Below are 6,000 nucleotides of genomic sequence, written 5' to 3' on the forward strand. Positions count from 1 at the left end.
AGGATATATTTAGCGTTGTAGATGTGTATTCGCCTAGCTTCACGTATTGTTTCCTGTTCGTTAAACACCTTTGATTGTCATTAAGAAAATTATCAATAAAAATGATTTGTTCGTTCAATTCTGATACATGCAGAAATGCAAATACGACACTAATAACCTGGCTAGTAAAAAATAATTTAGTGGAGGAAAAAGAACCTTCCTGGTTGTTTTTTTGGATTTTTTTTCAAACAGACCATTGCCACGCTCATCTTTTCTTGTCTGTTCCCTATTTGGATGTAGGGAAACAACAGGTAGGAACTAAAGAACAGGACTGTGGAAATAAAATATACCGTTAACAAATGTCCAATGATATTTAGATAATAATTACAGCATAACATGAATTAATTTACATGCTTCAATAAGAATAACAGACCAAATAAATGTTACACAGACCACGTCATTTCCTAGCAGTAAACCTGTAAGAAAATGTCGAAATTTTCAGACTTTGCACTATTTTGTTAATTTGTAAAGCATTTCTTACATTTTCCCTATTTTTACACCTTCATTTAAAGAGGTTATTGTTAATTTTTTGTGATATTAGAATTGTGTTGTTTTCCATGCTTGTGTTGACATTTCCTGCCTCGATAGCTGAGGGATTATAATCAGAGGAAGGTGGCATTCAAAGACAAATGTTAACATTTAATATATTTCCCCCGGTCCATATTCTCCATAGGTCGTACGAAATATCAGTAATTATCGATATCGACCAATTAGGGTTGTACGGTATACCGGAATTAGTATAGTATCGCGGTACTAATGAATAATGAATCCAAAACAGTACTATACTCTGTTTGAAAAGTACCGGTTCCCGGGCATGACGGCTGATCGTCACGTCGTGACATTACTGGTTTTAGGAGCAGAGGAGCATGTTCGGCAGCGCACACACACTGAGTACTTACAAGCAGACACAGTGTGTAAACAGAAAAGGGAGAATGGACGCATTTTGGTGTAAAAAATAAAGATAAAGGTGAAGTATAACACTGAAACACCCTCAGGAAGAGGTGCTTTAAGATATGGCTAGCTAGCTAGCAGCTAACATCCATCTGCAGTCGGCAGTGTTTTAGCTACTTCTAAATCACTAATCCTGGCCTCCATGGCGACAAACAAAGTAAGTTTCTTACAAGTATCATTCTCACTAGAGGACGAGGAATAGCTAAACATGCTTCACTACACACCGTAGGAGGCGTTCAGGGGACCGTCTCGTGAGGCGTTCAGGGGACCGTCTAGTGAGGCGTTCAGGGGACCGTCTAGTGAGGCGTTCAGGGGACCGTCTAGTGAGACGTTCAGGGGACCGTCTAGTGCAGGGGTGCTCATTACGTCGATCGCGAGCTACCGGTCGATCTCGGAGGGTGTGTCAGTCGATCACCAGCCAGGCATTAAAAAAATAGTTCTAAAAATGAGCGATCATAAATCTTCACTATGACGTCACTTTCGTCACTTGATTGACATTCACGGCACCCGAGGGTCTTCTGAGATGACGCTGGCTGCTGCCAGCTCATTAAAATTACCGACAGGAAGGCGAGAAACACTCTTTTTCAACAGACTGTGGCGCCGTACCTGTCGTCAAAACTCCAAAGACCGACTGCACAGTTGCGCTAACAAAATAGGAGTCTCAGAAAGCTGGCGTGCACAAGCTAGCAAGCTACGGAGTTTGCCGACAATGTATTTCTTGTAAAGTGTATACAAAGGAGTATGGACGCTGGATACATAAGATGCCAAAAACCAACCACTTTCATGTGGTATTGGACAGAAAGGAGGACTTTTTTTCTCCTCCATTCGAAAATGCGGACGTTATCATCACCACTGTCTGATTCCAATCAATGCAAGTCATCAGAATCAGGTAATACACCAACTTATATTCTTGTCTTCATGAAAGAAAGGAATCTATATGTGTTAAACATGCTTGTATTATCTTTAAACACCTTTAACTTATTAACAATATTAACTATATGTGTTAAACATGCTTGTATTATCTTTAAACACATTTAACTTGATAACAATATTAACTATATGTGTTAAACTTGCTTGTATTATCTTTAAACACATTTAACTTGTTAACAATATTAACTATATGTGTTAAACATGCTTTATTATCTTTAAACACCTTTAAGTTGTTAACAATATTAACTATATGTATTAAACATACTTGTATTATCATTAAACACCTTTAATTTTTTAACAATATTAACTATATGTGTTAAACATGCTTGCATTATCATTAAACACCTTTAACTTGTTAACAAAAACATATATTTCATAAATAAGTAAATATAAATTATATATATGAATGAGGTAGATCCCCACGACTTGATCAATTGAAAAGTAGCTCGCCTGCAGAAAAAGTGTGAGCACCCCTGGTCTAGTGAGACGTTCAGGGGACCGTCTCGTGAAGCGTTCTGGGGACCGTCTCGTGAGGTGTTCTGGGGACCGTCTCGTGAGGCGTTCAGGGGACCGTCCCGTGAGGCGTTCAGGGGACCGTCCAGTGAGACGTTCAGGGGACCGTCCAGTGAGACGTTCAGGGGACCGTCCAGTGAGACGTTCAGGGGACCGTCCAGTGAGACGTTCAGGGGACCGTCTACTGAGGCGTTCAGGGGACCGTCTCCTGAGGCGTTCAGGGGACCGTCTCGTGAGGCGTTCAGGGGACCGTCTCGTGAGGCGTTCAGGGGACCGTCTCGTGAGGCGTTCAGGGGACCGTCTCGTGAGGCGTTCAGGGCACCGTCTCGTGAGGCGTTCAGGGCACCGTCTCGTGAGGCGTTCAGGGGACCGTCTCGTGAGGCGTGCAGGGGACCGTCTCGTGAGGCGTGCAGGGGACCGTCTCGTGAGACGTGCAGGGGACCGTCTCGTGAGGCGTTCAGGGGACCGTCTCGAGAGACGTGCAGGGGACCGTCCAGTGAGACGTTCAGGGGACCGTCCAGTGAGACGTTCAGGGGACCGTCAATTGAGACGTTCAGGGGACCGTCTCGTGAGACGTGCAGGGGACCGTCTCGTGAGGCGTTCAGGGGACCGTCTCGTGAGGCGTGCAGGGGACCGTCTCGAGAGACGTGCAGGGGACCGTCCCGTGAGACGTGCAGGTTCAGGGGACCGTCCAGTGAGACGTTCAGGGGACCGTCCAGTGAGACGTTCAGGGGACCGTCCAGTGAGACGTTCAGGGGACCGTCCAGTGAGACGTTCAGGGGACCGTCCAGTGAGACGTTCAGGGGACCGTCCAGTGAGACGTTCAGGGGACCGTCCAGTGAGACGTTCAGGGGACCGTCCAGTGAGACGTTCAGGGGACCGTCCAGTGAGACGTTCAGGGGACTGTCTAGTGAGACGTTCAGGGGACCAAAAACAGTTGGTTGATTTTTCCGAAATTGATGAAGGGAAATGTTTGGCCGTGAATCCGCCTGGCGATGTTAATACTTCCGTTACAAGGGACCGTGTGTGGTCTTAGTGAAGATGTTTCCAACAACTGTCGAACGAGCCGGCTGAATAAAGACGAGGAACACATCCCAGATGACAATCTAACAAAAACGTTTCAGCGGGGAGCAGCTTAGCCAAGCCCGGCAGAGCGGATGTGACTTCGCAGAGCGTCAGACGGAAAGCACAATGCCCACAACAACCACCCACACGGGCTTAAATGCATCCCCCAACGCGCTTTAGTTGCAATCTGGGTCGAAAGAGCGAGGAACTCTCATCACAGATCGTCTATGCTAACGTTACCTCCGAGCTAGCGCTGAGCTGGCAAGCGGGCGACACCGTTTGGGCAAATAACTGGCAAACGGCGAGACAAGCGAAGACTACGAGACGCTTCTACGGCTTCTCACACAGTTATGGAAGAAACATTCGGAACATTGACTCCGTTCTACCGACACAACTTACCTGACAAGGTAGTCTTCTAACCAGGAAGGTGAATTATTCATCGAAAAACAAAACACAATCCGTTCCGGAAGTTGTAATTGCTTCCGTGAACTTCATCCCGTGCTTTCAAAATAAAAGCACGTCTTCCGATCTCGTTTTTGTTTCACAAAAATAGTATTTATAAAGCAAGCACAATTGATGTTTTTATTTGTGTTGTACAAAATATGAGTTGTGGGTATTTGTAATCCTGTTGCACATGACTGGTTGGAAAAAGTGAAAGTCTGTCATTGGACACGTTGGAGCAATTACAATCTTAATATTTACCATCCATTTACTACCGCTTATTCCCTTCGGACACAATTGTTTGTTTTTTTTAAATTTGGGAATCATGTTGCACGTGATTGCTTAAGAAACTAAATCTCTTGAAATTTCTCTCTACAAACACTTTGAACCAATTAAAGTCTTCTATTTTAATAACGTTTTAATAGGTATACAATTATTTATAACCCGGGGGTTCTTAACTTTGTTGACCACAGGGCCCAACCTTTCTACTACAGAGTGGCCCGGGACCCACCGAAATATTAACACTGAATAAATCATCTTACTCTTGATTTGAATCATATTCAAAAACTATATCTAACCTACTTAGTTTAAAATGATATTTAAAAGCATGTTTTAATTGCAAATATTATGTATTTAACACATAAACCTTAGGCTTAGGTCAGGCTGATTGGGAAAATAAGTACTAATCAAATATACTGCATAAAAAGGCACTCGTAAATAACAGTTATTTTTTGCAAAAATTAATCATTTTGAATAATTAATAGTTTGCAACTCTTTGAGGGACTTATTTCTGATTTTTTTTTAAATACACAGCCTGAAATATCACATTTTTTAATTGCAAGTAAAGTCAGTTTTCTCGTACATTTTCCCACACAAACACAGTAAATGCTCTCTCCTTTCAAGTGAACACACATCGAAACTTAATGTTTGCAAATTAAAAGTGCAGGTGTTAAATAATAAATTCTCCCTGCAATCAGTTTTTTTGGTCCTTTTTAAAGACTGCGTGGGCGTGGTTAAGAGGGGAGGTGTATATTGACAGCTAGAAATCACCAAGTCAAGTATTTCATATATATATATATATATATATATATATATATATATATTTATATATTTATATATATATATGTATGAAATATATATACATATACATATATATATATATATATATCTACATACTGAAAATATGCAAACAAAACTGTGTTTAGATAATTGATACTTCAAACTTGCATGAATAAATCTTAAGGATATAACATAACTTGGCTTCTGAGAGCTTCAAAATGTAATGAATAAAATGCTAAAGTTGTTGATAAACAAGCAATTATTTTAATAATTAAATATGGTAATTTTAAATTAATTATCATTTAAAATTAATTATTTCATATATGTTTATTTTAATGTATAATTCTATGGCTGTATGTAATGAGTCAGAAAAAATACAAATAAAAACACAATAAATGTTGATGTTTTTAGCAAAATATAGTAAAAATTGATTTAGTTTTTTTTGTCCATCCATCCATCCATTTTCTACCGCTTATTCCCTTTGGGGTCGCGGGGGGCGCTGGAGCCTATCTCAGCTACAATCGGGCGGAAGGCGGGGTACACCCTGGACAAGTCGCCACCTCATCGCAGGGCCAACACAGATAGACAGACAACATTCACACTCACATCCACACACTAGGGCCAATTTAGTGTTGCCAATCAACTTATCCCCAGGTGCATGTCTTTGGAATTAATTAATATATTTATTTTTAGGTAAGATAAACATAATATAATTTATCTCTAGTCTGGATGATTTAGTTCTTGTCACCCTGTTGTCCTCCTGTCATAAGGCTGTCCTCACTCAGGTCCGCATGGAGCTGGAGGGGGCGTGGCCTCCAGCCCCAGCTGAAAATCGGGAGATTTTCGGGAGGATATTTGTCCCGGGAGGTTTTCGGGAGAGGCGCTGAATTTCGGGAGTCTCCCGGAAAATTCGTGAGGGTTGGCAAGTATGCGCATGTTGGTGATACAAGTCGTAAAGGCAAACTTTCAAAATAAAACCAAGCAATATGCAAAAGTCTTTAT

The 6,000-nt window shown here is 41.6% G+C and overlaps 1 protein-coding gene across 1 annotated transcript in view; it reads right to left on the reverse strand.

Annotated features, from left to right (window-relative positions):
- The window catches only part of adipor1a (adiponectin receptor 1a), a 43,456-nt gene extending 39,430 nt beyond the window's left edge, over window positions 1-4,026 (reverse strand). The window contains exon 1 of the mRNA XM_061984769.1: window positions 3,898-4,026. The gene's annotated coding sequence lies outside the window, so the exon portion shown is untranslated. The remainder of the gene's footprint in view (window positions 1-3,897) is intronic.
- Between the last annotated feature and the right edge of the window lie 1,974 nt (window positions 4,027-6,000).

The sequence above is a fragment of the Nerophis lumbriciformis genome, linkage group LG23 (genome assembly GCF_033978685.3).
Source record: "Nerophis lumbriciformis linkage group LG23, RoL_Nlum_v2.1, whole genome shotgun sequence".
Lineage (NCBI taxonomy): Eukaryota > Metazoa > Chordata > Actinopteri > Syngnathiformes > Syngnathidae > Nerophis > Nerophis lumbriciformis.